The sequence below is a fragment of the Medicago sativa genome, chromosome 1 (genome assembly GCF_051527215.1).
Source record: "Medicago sativa cultivar Bolivia chromosome 1, Bolivia_mono, whole genome shotgun sequence".
In the NCBI taxonomy this organism is placed as follows: domain Eukaryota; kingdom Viridiplantae; phylum Streptophyta; class Magnoliopsida; order Fabales; family Fabaceae; genus Medicago; species Medicago sativa.
This window is the reverse complement of record NC_140749.1, coordinates 26,500,945-26,519,082: the sequence shown is the minus strand read 5'-3', so window position 1 is coordinate 26,519,082 and position 18,138 is coordinate 26,500,945.

Below are 18,138 nucleotides of genomic sequence, written 5' to 3'. Positions count from 1 at the left end.
CCATGGTTTATTTTATAATTTTTTAAAAAGGCCAAAATGGGGGTTAAGTGAATTTCCTTGTTAATTTATGGATTTTACTCGTTTTTGACCTTTTTCTTTCACTAAAAAGGTCATAAAGTGGCCTAGCCTTATCGAATCGAAGCATGTAATAGTTCCTAGGAAATCTATCAAGCATATCTACGACATCCATGGTTTATTTTAGAATTTTTTAAAAAGGCCAAAATGGGGGTTAAGTGAATTTCCTTGTTAATTTATGGATTTTACTCGTTTTTGACCTTTTTCTTTCACTAAAAAGGTCATAAAGTGGCCTAGCCTTATCGAATCGAAGCATGAAATAGTTCCTAGGAAATCTAACAAGCATATCTACGACATCCATGGTTTATTTTAGAATTTTTTAAAAAGGCCAAAATGGGGGTTAATTGAATCTCCTTGTTAATATACGGATTTTACTCATTTTTGACCTTTTTTCTTTCACTAAAAAGATCATAAAGTGGCCTAGCCTTATCGAATCGAAGCATGTAATAGTTCCTATGAAATCTAACAAGCATATATTCGAATTCCAAGGTTGATTTTATCATTTTCGAAAATGGACAAAATAAGGGTTAAGTGAATTTCCTTGTTAATTTACGGATATTACTCGTTTTTGACCCTTTTTCTTTCACTAAAAAGGTCATAAAGTGGCCTAGCCTTATCAAATCGAAGCATGTAATAGTTCCTAGGAAATCTAACAAGCATATCTACGACATCCATGGTTTATTTTAGAATTTTTTAAAAAGGCCAAAATGGGGGTTAAGTGAATTTCCTTGTTAATTTATGGATTTTACTCGTTTTTGACCTTTTTCTTTCACTAAAAAGGTCATAAAGTGGCCTAGCCTTATCGAATCGAAGCATGTAATAGTTCCTATGAAATCTAACAAGCATATATTCGAATTCCAAGGTTGATTTTATCATTTTCGAAAATGGACAAAATGAGGGTTAAGTGAATTTCCTTGTTAATTTACGGATTTTACTCGTTTTTGACCCTTTTTCTTTCACTAAAAAGGTCATAAAGTGGCCTAGCCTTATCGAATCGAAGCATGTAATAGTTCTTAGGAAAGCTAACAAGCATATCTACGACATCCATGGTTTATTTTAGAATTTTTTAAAAAGGCCAAAATGGGGGTTAAGTGAATTTCCTTGTTAATTTATGGATTTTACTCATTTTTGACCTTTTTTCTTTCACTAAAAAGGTCATAAAGTGGCCTAGCCTTATCGAATCGAAGCATGAAATAGTTCCTAGGAAATCTAACAAGCATATCTACGACATCCATGGTTTATTTTAGAATTTTTTAAAAAGGCCAAAATGGGGGTTAATTGAATCTCCTTGTTAATATACGGATTTTACTCATTTTTGACCTTTTTTCTTTCACTAAAAAGATCATAAAGTGGCCTAGCCTTATCGAATCGAAGCATGTAATAGTTCCTATGAAATCTAACAAGCATATATTCGAATTCCAAGGTTGATTTTATCATTTTCGAAAATGGACAAAATAAGGGTTAAGTGAATTTCCTTGTTAATTTACGGATATTACTCGTTTTTGACCCTTTTTCTTTCACTAAAAAGGTCATAAAGTGGCCTAGCCTTATCAAATCGAAGCATGTAATAGTTCCTAGGAAATCTAACAAGCATATCTACGACATCCATGGTTTATTTTAGAATTTTTTAAAAAGGCCAAAATGGGGGTTAATTGAATCTCCTTGTTAATATACGGATTTTACTCATTTTTGACCTTTTTTCTTTCACTAAAAAGATCATAAAGTGGCCTAGCCTTATCGAATCGAAGCATGTAATAGTTCCTATGAAATCTAACAAGCATATATTCGAATTCCAAGGTTGATTTTATCATTTTCGAAAATGGACAAAATAAGGGTTAAGTGAATTTCCTTGTTAATTTACGGATATTACTCGTTTTTGACCCTTTTTCTTTCACTAAAAAGGTCATAAAGTGGCCTAGCCTTATCAAATCGAAGCATGTAATAGTTCCTAGGAAATCTAACAAGCATATCTACGACATCCATGGTTTATTTTAGAATTTTTTAAAAAGGCCAAAATGGGGGTTAAGTGAATTTCCTTGTTAATTTATGGATTTTACTCGTTTTTGACCTTTTTCTTTCACTAAAAAGGTCATAAAGTGGCCTAGCCTTATCGAATCGAAGCATGTAATAGTTCCTATGAAATCTAACAAGCATATATTCGAATTCCAAGGTTGATTTTATCATTTTCGAAAATGGACAAAATGAGGGTTAAGTGAATTTCCTTGTTAATTTACGGATTTTACTCGTTTTTGACCCTTTTTCTTTCACTAAAAAGGTCATAAAGTGGCCTAGCCTTATCGAATCGAAGCATGTAATAGTTCTTAGGAAATCTATCAAGCATATCTACGACATCCATGGTTTATTTTAGAATTTTTTAAAAAGGCCAAAATGGGGGTTAAGTGAATTTCCTTGTTAATTTATGGATTTTACTCGTTTTTGACCTTTTTCTTTCACTAAAAAGGTCATAAAGTGGCCTAGCCTTATCGAATCGAAGCATGAAATAGTTCCTAGGAAATCTAACAAGCATATCTACGACATCCATGGTTTATTTTAGAATTTTTTAAAAAGGCCAAAATGGGGGTTAATTGAATCTCCTTGTTAATATACGGATTTTACTCATTTTTGACCTTTTTTCTTTCACTAAAAAGATCATAAAGTGGCCTAGCCTTATCGAATCGAAGCATGTAATAGTTCCTATGAAATCTAACAAGCATATATTCGAATTCCAAGGTTGATTTTATCATTTTCGAAAATGGACAAAATAAGGGTTAAGTGAATTTCCTTGTTAATTTACGGATATTACTCGTTTTTGACCCTTTTTCTTTCACTAAAAAGGTCATAAAGTGGCCTAGCCTTATCAAATCGAAGCATGTAATAGTTCCTAGGAAATCTAACAAGCATATCTACGACATCCATGGTTTATTTTAGAATTTTTTAAAAAGGCCAAAATGGGGGTTAAGTGAATTTCCTTGTTAATTTATGGATTTTACTCGTTTTTGACCTTTTTCTTTCACTAAAAAGGTCATAAAGTGGCCTAGCCTTATCGAATCGAAGCATGAAATAGTTCCTAGGAAATCTAACAAGCATATCTACGACATCCATGGTTTATTTTAGAATTTTTTAAAAAGGCCAAAATGGGGGTTAATTGAATCTCCTTGTTAATATACGGATTTTACTCATTTTTGACCTTTTTTCTTTCACTAAAAAGATCATAAAGTGGCCTAGCCTTATCGAATCGAAGCATGTAATAGTTCCTATGAAATCTAACAAGCATATATTCGAATTCCAAGGTTGATTTTATCATTTTCGAAAATGGACAAAATAAGGGTTAAGTGAATTTCCTTGTTAATTTACGGATATTACTCGTTTTTGACCCTTTTTCTTTCACTAAAAAGGTCATAAAGTGGCCTAGCCTTATCAAATCGAAGCATGTAATAGTTCCTAGGAAATCTAACAAGCATATCTACGACATCCATGGTTTATTTTAGAATTTTTTAAAAAGGCCAAAATGGGGGTTAAGTGAATTTCCTTGTTAATTTATGGATTTTACTCGTTTTTGACCTTTTTCTTTCACTAAAAAGGTCATAAAGTGGCCTAGCCTTATCGAATCGAAGCATGTAATAGTTCCTATGAAATCTAACAAGCATATATTCGAATTCCAAGGTTGATTTTATCATTTTCGAAAATGGACAAAATGAGGGTTAAGTGAATTTCCTTGTTAATTTACGGATTTTACTCGTTTTTGACCCTTTTTCTTTCACTAAAAAGGTCATAAAGTGGCCTAGCCTTATCGAATCGAAGCATGTAATAGTTCTTAGGAAAGCTAACAAGCATATCTACGACATCCATGGTTTATTTTAGAATTTTTTAAAAAGGCCAAAATGGGGGTTAAGTGAATTTCCTTGTTAATTTATGGATTTTACTCATTTTTGACCTTTTTTCTTTCACTAAAAAGGTCATAAAGTGGCCTAGCCTTATCGAATCGAAGCATGAAATAGTTCCTAGGAAATCTAACAAGCATATCTACGACATCCATGGTTTATTTTAGAATTTTTTAAAAAGGCCAAAATGGGGGTTAATTGAATCTCCTTGTTAATATACGGATTTTACTCATTTTTGACCTTTTTTCTTTCACTAAAAAGATCATAAAGTGGCCTAGCCTTATCGAATCGAAGCATGTAATAGTTCCTATGAAATCTAACAAGCATATATTCGAATTCCAAGGTTGATTTTATCATTTTCGAAAATGGACAAAATAAGGGTTAAGTGAATTTCCTTGTTAATTTACGGATATTACTCGTTTTTGACCCTTTTTCTTTCACTAAAAAGGTCATAAAGTGGCCTAGCCTTATCGAATCGAAGCATGTAATAGTTCCTATGAAATCTAACAAGCATATATTCGAATTCCAAGGTTGATTTTATCATTTTCAAAAATGGACAAAATGAGGGTTAAGTGAATTTCCTTGTTAATTTACGGATTTTACTCGTTTTTGACCCTTTTTCTTTCACTAAAAAGGTCATAAAGTGGCCTAGGCTTATCGAATCGAAGCATGTAATAGTTCCTAGGAAATCTAACAAGTATATCTACGACATCCATGGTTTATTTTAGAATTTTTAAAAACGGCCAAAATGGGGGTTAAGTGAATTTTCTTGTTAATTTACGGATTTTACTCGTTTTTGACCCTTTTTCTTTCACTGAAAAGGTCATAAAGTGGCCTAGCCTTATCGAATCGAAACATGTAATAGTTCCTAGGAAATCTAACAAGCATATCTACGACATCCATGGTTTATTTTAGAATTTTTTAAAAAGGCCAAAATGGGGGTTAAGTGAATTTCCTTGTTAATATACGGATTTTACTCATTTTTGACCCTTTTTCTTTCACTAAAAAGGTCATAAAGTGGCCTAGCCTAATCGAATCGAAGCATGTAATAGTTCCTATGAAATCTAACAAGCATATATTCGAATTCCAAGGTTGATTTTATCATTTTCGAAAATGGACAATATGAGGGTTAAGTGAATTTCCTTGTTAATTTACGGATTTTACTCGTTTTTGACCCTTTTTCTTTCACTAAAAAGGTCATAAAGTGGCCTAGCCTTATCGAATCGAAGCATGTAATAGTTCCTAGGAAATCTAACAAGCATATCTACGACATCCATGGTTTATTTTAGAATTTTTAAAAACGGCCAAAATGGGGGTTAATTGAATTTTCTTGTTAATTTACGGATTTTACTCGTTTTTGACCCTTTTTCTTTCACTAAAAAGGTCATAAAGTGGCCTAGCCTTATCCAATCGAAGCATGTAATAGTTCCTAGGAAATCTAACAAGCATATCTACGACATCCATGGTTTATTTTAGAATTTTTTAAAAAGGCCAAAATGGGGGTTAAGTGAATTTCCTTGTTAATTTATGGATTTTACTCGTTTTTGACCTTTTTCTTTCACTAAAAAGGTCATAAAGTGGCCTAGCCTTATCGAATCGAAGCATGTAATAGTTCCTAGGAAATCTATCAAGCATATCTACGACATCCATGGTTTATTTTAGAATTTTTTAAAAAGGCCAAAATGGGGGTTAAGTGAATTTCCTTGTTAATTTATGGATTTTACTCGTTTTTGACCTTTTTCTTTCACTAAAAAGGTCATAAAGTGGCCTAGCCTTATCGAATCGAAGCATGAAATAGTTCCTAGGAAATCTAACAAGCATATCTACGACATCCATGGTTTATTTTAGAATTTTTTAAAAAGGCCAAAATGGGGGTTAATTGAATCTCCTTGTTAATATACGGATTTTACTCATTTTTGACCTTTTTTCTTTCACTAAAAAGATCATAAAGTGGCCTAGCCTTATCGAATCGAAGCATGTAATAGTTCCTATGAAATCTAACAAGCATATATTCGAATTCCAAGGTTGATTTTATCATTTTCGAAAATGGACAAAATAAGGGTTAAGTGAATTTCCTTGTTAATTTACGGATATTACTCGTTTTTGACCCTTTTTCTTTCACTAAAAAGGTCATAAAGTGGCCTAGCCTTATCAAATCGAAGCATGTAATAGTTCCTAGGAAATCTAACAAGCATATCTACGACATCCATGGTTTATTTTAGAATTTTTTAAAAAGGCCAAAATGGGGGTTAAGTGAATTTCCTTGTTAATTTATGGATTTTACTCGTTTTTGACCTTTTTCTTTCACTAAAAAGGTCATAAAGTGGCCTAGCCTTATCGAATCGAAGCATGTAATAGTTCCTATGAAATCTAACAAGCATATATTCGAATTCCAAGGTTGATTTTATCATTTTCGAAAATGGACAAAATGAGGGTTAAGTGAATTTCCTTGTTAATTTACGGATTTTACTCGTTTTTGACCCTTTTTCTTTCACTAAAAAGGTCATAAAGTGGCCTAGCCTTATCGAATCGAAGCATGTAATAGTTCTTAGGAAAGCTAACAAGCATATCTACGACATCCATGGTTTATTTTAGAATTTTTTAAAAAGGCCAAAATGGGGGTTAAGTGAATTTCCTTGTTAATTTATGGATTTTACTCGTTTTTGACCTTTTTCTTTCACTAAAAAGGTCATAAAGTGGCCTAGCCTTATCGAATCGAAGCATGTAATAGTTCCTAGGAAATCTATCAAGCATATCTACGACATCCATGGTTTATTTTAGAATTTTTTAAAAAGGCCAAAATGGGGGTTAAGTGAATTTCCTTGTTAATTTATGGATTTTACTCATTTTTGACCTTTTTTCTTTCACTAAAAAGGTCATAAAGTGGCCTAGCCTTATCGAATCGAAGCATGAAATAGTTCCTAGGAAATCTAACAAGCATATCTACGACATCCATGGTTTATTTTAGAATTTTTTAAAAAGGCCAAAATGGGGGTTAATTGAATCTCCTTGTTAATATACGGATTTTACTCATTTTTGACCTTTTTTCTTTCACTAAAAAGATCATAAAGTGGCCTAGCCTTATCGAATCGAAGCATGTAATAGTTCCTATGAAATCTAACAAGCATATATTCGAATTCCAAGGTTGATTTTATCATTTTCGAAAATGGACAAAATAAGGGTTAAGTGAATTTCCTTGTTAATTTACGGATATTACTCGTTTTTGACCCTTTTTCTTTCACTAAAAAGGTCATAAAGTGGCCTAGCCTTATCGAATCGAAGCATGTAATAGTTCCTATGAAATCTAACAAGCATATATTCGAATTCCAAGGTTGATTTTATCATTTTCAAAAATGGACAAAATGAGGGTTAAGTGAATTTCCTTGTTAATTTACGGATTTTACTCGTTTTTGACCCTTTTTCTTTCACTAAAAAGGTCATAAAGTGGCCTAGGCTTATCGAATCGAAGCATGTAATAGTTCCTAGGAAATCTAACAAGTATATCTACGACATCCATGGTTTATTTTAGAATTTTTAAAAACGGCCAAAATGGGGGTTAAGTGAATTTTCTTGTTAATTTACGGATTTTACTCGTTTTTGACCCTTTTTCTTTCACTGAAAAGGTCATAAAGTGGCCTAGCCTTATCGAATCGAAACATGTAATAGTTCCTAGGAAATCTAACAAGCATATCTACGACATCCATGGTTTATTTTAGAATTTTTTAAAAAGGCCAAAATGGGGGTTAAGTGAATTTCCTTGTTAATATACGGATTTTACTCATTTTTGACCCTTTTTCTTTCACTAAAAAGGTCATAAAGTGGCCTAGCCTAATCGAATCGAAGCATGTAATAGTTCCTATGAAATCTAACAAGCATATATTCGAATTCCAAGGTTGATTTTATCATTTTCGAAAATGGACAATATGAGGGTTAAGTGAATTTCCTTGTTAATTTACGGATTTTACTCGTTTTTGACCCTTTTTCTTTCACTAAAAAGGTCATAAAGTGGCCTAGCCTTATCGAATCGAAGCATGTAATAGTTCCTAGGAAATCTAACAAGCATATCTACGACATCCATGGTTTATTTTAGAATTTTTAAAAACGGCCAAAATGGGGGTTAATTGAATTTCCTTGTTAATTTACGGATTTTACTCGTTTTTGACCCTTTTTCTTTCACTAAAAAGGTCATAAAGTGGCCTAGCCTTATCAAATCGAAGCATGTAATAGTTCCTAGGAAATCTAACAAGCATATCTACGACATCCATGGTTTATTTTAGAATTTTTTAAAAAGGCCAAAATGGGGGTTAAGTGAATTTCCTTGTTAATTTATGGATTTTACTCGTTTTTGACCTTTTTCTTTCACTAAAAAGGTCATAAAGTGGCCTAGCCTTATCGAATCGAAGCATGTAATAGTTCCTAGGAAATCTATCAAGCATATCTACGACATCCATGGTTTATTTTAGAATTTTTTAAAAAGGCCAAAATGGGGGTTAAGTGAATTTCCTTGTTAATTTATGGATTTTACTCGTTTTTGACCTTTTTCTTTCACTAAAAAGGTCATAAAGTGGCCTAGCCTTATCGAATCGAAGCATGAAATAGTTCCTAGGAAATCTAACAAGCATATCTACGACATCCATGGTTTATTTTAGAATTTTTTAAAAAGGCCAAAATGGGGGTTAATTGAATCTCCTTGTTAATATACGGATTTTACTCATTTTTGACCTTTTTTCTTTCACTAAAAAGATCATAAAGTGGCCTAGCCTTATCGAATCGAAGCATGTAATAGTTCCTATGAAATCTAACAAGCATATATTCGAATTCCAAGGTTGATTTTATCATTTTCGAAAATGGACAAAATAAGGGTTAAGTGAATTTCCTTGTTAATTTACGGATATTACTCGTTTTTGACCCTTTTTCTTTCACTAAAAAGGTCATAAAGTGGCCTAGCCTTATCAAATCGAAGCATGTAATAGTTCCTAGGAAATCTAACAAGCATATCTACGACATCCATGGTTTATTTTAGAATTTTTTAAAAAGGCCAAAATGGGGGTTAAGTGAATTTCCTTGTTAATTTATGGATTTTACTCGTTTTTGACCTTTTTCTTTCACTAAAAAGGTCATAAAGTGGCCTAGCCTTATCGAATCGAAGCATGTAATAGTTCCTATGAAATCTAACAAGCATATATTCGAATTCCAAGGTTGATTTTATCATTTTCGAAAATGGACAAAATGAGGGTTAAGTGAATTTCCTTGTTAATTTACGGATTTTACTCGTTTTTGACCCTTTTTCTTTCACTAAAAAGGTCATAAAGTGGCCTAGCCTTATCGAATCGAAGCATGTAATAGTTCTTAGGAAAGCTAACAAGCATATCTACGACATCCATGGTTTATTTTAGAATTTTTTAAAAAGGCCAAAATGGGGGTTAAGTGAATTTCCTTGTTAATTTATGGATTTTACTCGTTTTTGACCTTTTTCTTTCACTAAAAAGGTCATAAAGTGGCCTAGCCTTATCGAATCGAAGCATGTAATAGTTCCTAGGAAATCTATCAAGCATATCTACGACATCCATGGTTTATTTTAGAATTTTTTAAAAAGGCCAAAATGGGGGTTAAGTGAATTTCCTTGTTAATTTATGGATTTTACTCGTTTTTGACCTTTTTCTTTCACTAAAAAGGTCATAAAGTGGCCTAGCCTTATCGAATCGAAGCATGAAATAGTTCCTAGGAAATCTAACAAGCATATCTACGACATCCATGGTTTATTTTAGAATTTTTTAAAAAGGCCAAAATGGGGGTTAATTGAATCTCCTTGTTAATATACGGATTTTACTCATTTTTGACCTTTTTTCTTTCACTAAAAAGATCATAAAGTGGCCTAGCCTTATCGAATCGAAGCATGTAATAGTTCCTATGAAATCTAACAAGCATATATTCGAATTCCAAGGTTGATTTTATCATTTTCGAAAATGGACAAAATAAGGGTTAAGTGAATTTCCTTGTTAATTTACGGATATTACTCGTTTTTGACCCTTTTTCTTTCACTAAAAAGGTCATAAAGTGGCCTAGCCTTATCAAATCGAAGCATGTAATAGTTCCTAGGAAATCTAACAAGCATATCTACGACATCCATGGTTTATTTTAGAATTTTTTAAAAAGGCCAAAATGGGGGTTAAGTGAATTTCCTTGTTAATTTATGGATTTTACTCGTTTTTGACCTTTTTCTTTCACTAAAAAGGTCATAAAGTGGCCTAGCCTTATCGAATCGAAGCATGTAATAGTTCCTATGAAATCTAACAAGCATATATTCGAATTCCAAGGTTGATTTTATCATTTTCGAAAATGGACAAAATGAGGGTTAAGTGAATTTCCTTGTTAATTTACGGATTTTACTCGTTTTTGACCCTTTTTCTTTCACTAAAAAGGTCATAAAGTGGCCTAGCCTTATCGAATCGAAGCATGTAATAGTTCTTAGGAAAGCTAACAAGCATATCTACGACATCCATGGTTTATTTTAGAATTTTTTAAAAAGGCCAAAATGGGGGTTAAGTGAATTTCCTTGTTAATTTATGGATTTTACTCGTTTTTGACCTTTTTCTTTCACTAAAAAGGTCATAAAGTGGCCTAGCCTTATCGAATCGAAGCATGTAATAGTTCCTAGGAAATCTATCAAGCATATCTACGACATCCATGGTTTATTTTAGAATTTTTTAAAAAGGCCAAAATGGGGGTTAAGTGAATTTCCTTGTTAATTTATGGATTTTACTCATTTTTGACCTTTTTCTTTCACTAAAAAGGTCATAAAGTGGCCTAGCCTTATCGAATCGAAGCATGAAATAGTTCCTAGGAAATCTAACAAGCATATCTACGACATCCATGGTTTATTTTAGAATTTTTTAAAAAGGCCAAAATGGGGGTTAATTGAATCTCCTTGTTAATATACGGATTTTACTCATTTTTGACCTTTTTTCTTTCACTAAAAAGATCATAAAGTGGCCTAGCCTTATCGAATCGAAGCATGTAATAGTTCCTATGAAATCTAACAAGCATATATTCGAATTCCAAGGTTGATTTTATCATTTTCGAAAATGGACAAAATAAGGGTTAAGTGAATTTCCTTGTTAATTTACGGATATTACTCGTTTTTGACCCTTTTTCTTTCACTAAAAAGGTCATAAAGTGGCCTAGCCTTATCGAATCGAAGCATGTAATAGTTCCTATGAAATCTAACAAGCATATATTCGAATTCCAAGGTTGATTTTATCATTTTCAAAAATGGACAAAATGAGGGTTAAGTGAATTTCCTTGTTAATTTACGGATTTTACTCGTTTTTGACCCTTTTTCTTTCACTAAAAAGGTCATAAAGTGGCCTAGGCTTATCGAATCGAAGCATGTAATAGTTCCTAGGAAATCTAACAAGTATATCTACGACATCCATGGTTTATTTTAGAATTTTTAAAAACGGCCAAAATGGGGGTTAAGTGAATTTTCTTGTTAATTTACGGATTTTACTCGTTTTTGACCCTTTTTCTTTCACTGAAAAGGTCATAAAGTGGCCTAGCCTTATCGAATCGAAACATGTAATAGTTCCTAGGAAATCTAACAAGCATATCTACGACATCCATGGTTTATTTTAGAATTTTTTAAAAAGGCCAAAATGGGGGTTAAGTGAATTTCCTTGTTAATATACGGATTTTACTCATTTTTGACCCTTTTTCTTTCACTAAAAAGGTCATAAAGTGGCCTAGCCTAATCGAATCGAAGCATGTAATAGTTCCTATGAAATCTAACAAGCATATATTCGAATTCCAAGGTTGATTTTATCATTTTCGAAAATGGACAATATGAGGGTTAAGTGAATTTCCTTGTTAATTTACGGATTTTACTCGTTTTTGACCCTTTTTCTTTCACTAAAAAGGTCATAAAGTGGCCTAGCCTTATCGAATCGAAGCATGTAATAGTTCATAGGAAATCTAACAAGCATATCTACGACATCCATGGTTTATTTTAGAATTTTTAAAAACGGCCAAAATGGGGGTTAATTGAATTTCCTTGTTAATTTACGGATTTTACTCGTTTTTGACCCTTTTTCTTTCACTAAAAAGGTCATAAAGTGGCCTAGCCTTATCAAATCGAAGCATGTAATAGTTCCTAGGAAATCTAACAAGCATATCTACGACATCCATGGTTTATTTTAGAATTTTTTAAAAAGGCCAAAATGGGGGTTAAGTGAATTTCCTTGTTAATTTATGGATTTTACTCGTTTTTGACCTTTTTCTTTCACTAAAAAGGTCATAAAGTGGCCTAGCCTTATCGAATCGAAGCATGTAATAGTTCCTAGGAAATCTATCAAGCATATCTACGACATCCATGGTTTATTTTAGAATTTTTTAAAAAGGCCAAAATGGGGGTTAAGTGAATTTCCTTGTTAATTTATGGATTTTACTCGTTTTTGACCTTTTTCTTTCACTAAAAAGGTCATAAAGTGGCCTAGCCTTATCGAATCGAAGCATGAAATAGTTCCTAGGAAATCTAACAAGCATATCTACGACATCCATGGTTTATTTTAGAATTTTTTAAAAAGGCCAAAATGGGGGTTAATTGAATCTCCTTGTTAATATACGGATTTTACTCATTTTTGACCTTTTTTCTTTCACTAAAAAGATCATAAAGTGGCCTAGCCTTATCGAATCGAAGCATGTAATAGTTCTTATGAAATCTAACAAGCATATATTCGAATTCCAAGGTTGATTTTATCATTTTCGAAAATGGACAAAATAAGGGTTAAGTGAATTTCCTTGTTAATTTACGGATATTACTCGTTTTTGACCCTTTTTTTTTCACTAAAAAGGTCATAAAGTGGCCTAGCCTTATCGAATCGAAGCATGTAATAGTTCCTAGGAAATCTAACAAGCATATCTACGACATCCATGGTTTATTTTAGAATTTTTTAAAAAGGCCAAAATGGGGGTTAAGTGAATTTCCTTGTTAATTTATGGATTTTACTCGTTTTTGACCTTTTTCTTTCACTAAAAAGGTCATAAAGTGGCCTAGCCTTATCGAATCGAAGCATGTAATAGTTCTTAGGAAATCTAACAAGCATATCTACGACATCCATGGTTTATTTCAGAATTTTTTAAAAATGCCAAAATGGGGGTTAAGTGAATTTCCTTGTTAATTTATGGATTTTACTCGTTTTTGACCTTTTTCTTTCACTAAAAAGGTCATAAAGTGGCCTAGCCTTATCGAATCGAAGCATGTAATAGTTCCTGTGAAATCTAACAAGCATATATTCGAATTCGAAGGTTGATTTTATCATTTTCGAAAATGGACAATATGAGGGTTAAGTGAATTTCCTTGTTAATTTACGGATTTTACTCGTTTTTGACCCTTTTTCTTTCACTAAAAAGGTCATAAAGTGGCCTAGCCTTATCGAATCGAAGCATGTAATAGTTCCTAGGAAATCTAACAAGCATATCTACGACATCCATGGTTTATTTTAGAATTTTTTAAAAAGCCCAAAATGGGGGTTAAGTGAATTTCCTTGTTAATTTATGGATTTTACTCGTTTTTGACCTTTTTCTTTCACTAAAAAGGTCATAAAGTGGCCTAGCCTTATCGAATCGAAGCATGTAATAGTTCCTGTGAAATCTAACAAGCATATATTCGAATTCCAAGGTTGATTTTATCATTTTCGAAAATGGACAAAATGAGGGTTAAGTGAATTTCTTTGTTAATTTACGGATTTTACTCGTTTTTGACCCTTTTTCTTTCACTAAAAAGGTCATAAAGTGGCCTAGCCTTATCGAATCGAAGCATGTAATAGTTCCTAGGAAATCTAACAAGCATATCTACGACATCCATGGTTTATTTTAGAATTTTTTAAAAAGGCCAAAATGGGGGTTAAGTGAATTTCCTTCTTAATTTATGGATTTTACTCGTTTTTGACCTTTTTCTTTCACTAAAAAGGTCATAAAGTGGCCTAGCCTTATCGAATCGAAGCATGTAATAGTTCCTGTGAAATCTAACAAGCATATATTCGAATTCCAAGGTTGATTTTATCATTTTCGAAAATGGACAAAATGAGGGTTAAGTGAATTTCTTTGTTAATTTACGGATTTTACTCGTTTTTGACCCTTTTTCTTTCACTAAAAAGGTCATAAACTGGCCTAGCCTTATCGAATCAAAGCATGTAATAGTTCCTAGGAAATCAAACAAGCATATCTACGACATCCATGGTTTATTTTAGAATTTTTTAAAAAGGCCAAAATGGGGGTTAAGTGAATTTCCTTGTTAATTTATGGATTTTACTCGTTTTTGACCTTTTTCTTTCACTAAAAAGGTCATAAAGTGGCCTAGCCTTATCGAATCGAAGCATGTAATAGTTCCTAGGAAATCTAACAAGCATATCTACGACATCCATGGTTTATTTTAGAATTTTTTAAAAAGGCCAAAATGGGGGTTAAGTGAATTTCCTTGTTAATTTATGGATTTTACTCGTTTTTGACCTTTTTCTTTCACTAAAAAGATCATAAAGTGGCCTAGCCTTATCGAATCGAAGCATGTAATAGTTCCTATGAAATCTAACAAGCATATATTCGAATTCCAAGGTTGATTTTATCATTTTCGAAAATGGACAAAATGAGGGTTAAGTGAATTTCCTTGTTAATTTACGGATTTTACTCGTTTTTGACCCTTTTTCTTTCACTAAAAAGTCATAAAGTGGCCTAGCCTTATCGAATCGAAGCATGTAATAGTTCTTAGGAAAGCTAACAAGCATATCTACGACATCCATGGTTTATTTTAGAATTTTTTAAAAAGGCCAAAATGGGGGTTAAGTGAATTTCCTTGTTAATTTATGGATTTTACTCGTTTTTGACCTTTTTCTTTCACTAAAAAGGTCATAAAGTGGCCTAGCCTTATCGAATCGAAGCATGAAATAGTTCCTAGGAAATCTAAGAAGCATATCTACGACATCCATGGTTTATTTTAGAATTTTTTAAAAAGGCCAAAATGGGGGTTAATTGAATCTCCTTGTTAATATACGGATTTTACTCATTTTTGACCTTTTTCTTTCACTAAAAAGATCATAAAGTGGCCTAGCCTTATCGAATCGAAGCATGTAATAGTTTCTATGAAATCTAACAAGCATATATTCGAATTCCAAGGTTGATTTTATCATTTTCGAAAATGGACAAAATAAGGGTTAAGTGAATTTCCTTGTTAATTTACGGATATTACTCGTTTTTGACCCTTTTTCTTTCACTAAAAAGGTTATAAAGTAACCTAGCCTTATCAAATCGAAGCATGTAATAGTTCCTAGGAAATCTAACAAGCATATCTACGACATCCATGGTTTATTTTAGAATTTTTTAAAAAGGCCAAAATGGGGGTTAAGTGAATTTCCTTGTTAATTTATGGATTTTACTCGTTTTTGACCTTTTTCTTTCACTAAAAAGGTCATAAAGTGGCCTAGCCTTATCGAATCGAAGCATGTAATAGTTCATAGGAAATCTAACAAGCATATCTACGACATCCATGGTTTATTTTAGAATTTTTAAAAACGGCCAAAATGGGGGTTAATTGAATTTCCTTGTTAATTTACGGATTTTACTCGTTTTTGACCCTTTTTCTTTCACTAAAAAGGTCATAAAGTGGCCTAGCCTTATCAAATCGAAGCATGTAATAGTTCCTAGGAAATCTAACAAGCATATCTACGACATCCATGGTTTATTTTAGAATTTTTTAAAAAGGCCAAAATGGGGGTTAAGTGAATTTCCTTGTTAATTTATGGATTTTACTCGTTTTTGACCTTTTTCTTTCACTAAAAAGGTCATAAAGTGGCCTAGCCTTATTGAATCGAAGCATGTAATAGTTCCTAGGAAATCTATCAAGCATATCTACGACATCCATGGTTTATTTTAGAATTTTTTAAAAAGGCCAAAATGGGGGTTAAGTGAATTTCCTTGTTAATTTATGGATTTTACTCGTTTTTGACCTTTTTCTTTCACTAAAAAGGTCATAAAGTGGCCTAGCCTTATCGAATCGAAGCATGAAATAGTTCCTAGGAAATCTAACAAGCATATCTACGACATCCATGGTTTATTTTAGAATTTTTTAAAAAGGCCAAAATGGGGGTTAATTGAATCTCCTTGTTAATATACGGATTTTACTCATTTTTGACCTTTTTTCTTTCACTAAAAAGATCATAAAGTGGCCTAGCCTTATCGAATCGAAGCATGTAATAGTTCCTATGAAATCTAACAAGCATATATTCGAATTCCAAGGTTGATTTTATCATTTTCGAAAATGGACAAAATAAGGGTTAAGTGAATTTCCTTGTTAATTTACGGATATTACTCGTTTTTGACCCTTTTTTTTTCACTAAAAAGGTCATAAAGTGGCCTAGCCTTATCGAATCGAAGCATGTAATAGTTCCTAGGAAATCTAACAAGCATATCTACGACATCCATGGTTTATTTTAGAATTTTTTAAAAAGGCCAAAATGGGGGTTAAGTGAATTTCCTTGTTAATTTATGGATTTTACTCGTTTTTGACCTTTTTCTTTCACTAAAAAGGTCATAAAGTGGCCTAGCCTTATCGAATCGAAGCATGTAATAGTTCTTAGGAAATCTAACAAGCATATCTACGACATCCATGGTTTATTTCAGAATTTTTTAAAAATGCCAAAATGGGGGTTAAGTGAATTTCCTTGTTAATTTATGGATTTTACTCGTTTTTGACCTTTTTCTTTCACTAAAAAGGTCATAAAGTGGCCTAGCCTTATCGAATCGAAGCATGTAATAGTTCCTGTGAAATCTAACAAGCATATATTCGAATTCGAAGGTTGATTTTATCATTTTCGAAAATGGACAATATGAGGGTTAAGTGAATTTCCTTGTTAATTTACGGATTTTACTCGTTTTTGACCCTTTTTCTTTCACTAAAAAGGTCATAAAGTGGCCTAGCCTTATCGAATCGAAGCATGTAATAGTTCCTAGGAAATCTAACAAGCATATCTACGACATCCATGGTTTATTTTAGAATTTTTTAAAAAGCCCAAAATGGGGGTTAAGTGAATTTCCTTGTTAATTTATGGATTTTACTCGTTTTTGACCTTTTTCTTTCACTAAAAAGGTCATAAAGTGGCCTAGCCTTATCGAATCGAAGCATGTAATAGTTCCTGTGAAATCTAACAAGCATATATTCGAATTCCAAGGTTGATTTTATCATTTTCGAAAATGGACAAAATGAGGGTTAAGTGAATTTCTTTGTTAATTTACGGATTTTACTCGTTTTTGACCCTTTTTCTTTCACTAAAAAGGTCATAAACTGGCCTAGCCTTATCGAATCAAAGCATGTAATAGTTCCTAGGAAATCAAACAAGCATATCTACGACATCCATGGTTTATTTTAGAATTTTTTAAAAAGGCCAAAATGGGGGTTAAGTGAATTTCCTTGTTAATTTATGGATTTTACTCGTTTTTGACCTTTTTCTTTCACTAAAAAGGTCATAAAGTGGCCTAGCCTTATCGAATCGAAGCATGTAATAGTTCCTAGGAAATCTAACAAGCATATCTACGACATCCATGGTTTATTTTAGAATTTTTTAAAAAGGCCAAAATGGGGGTTAAGTGAATTTCCTTGTTAATTTATGGATTTTACTCGTTTTTGACCTTTTTCTTTCACTAAAAAGATCATAAAGTGGCCTAGCCTTATCGAATCGAAGCATGTAATAGTTCCTATGAAATCTAACAAGCATATATTCGAATTCCAAGGTTGATTTTATCATTTTCGAAAATGGACAAAATGAGGGTTAAGTGAATTTCCTTGTTAATTTATGGATTTTACTCGTTTTTGACCCTTTTTCTTTCACTAAAAAGTCATAAAGTGGCCTAGCCTTATCGAATCGAAGCATGTAATAGTTCTTAGGAAAGCTAACAAGCATATCTACGACATCCATGGTTTATTTTAGAATTTTTTAAAAAGGCCAAAATGGGGGTTAAGTGAATTTCCTTGTTAATTTATGGATTTTACTCGTTTTTGACCTTTTTCTTTCACTAAAAAGGTCATAAAGTGGCCTAGCCTTATCGAATCGAAGCATGAAATAGTTCCTAGGAAATCTAAGAAGCATATCTACGACATCCATGGTTTATTTTAGAATTTTTTAAAAAGGCCAAAATG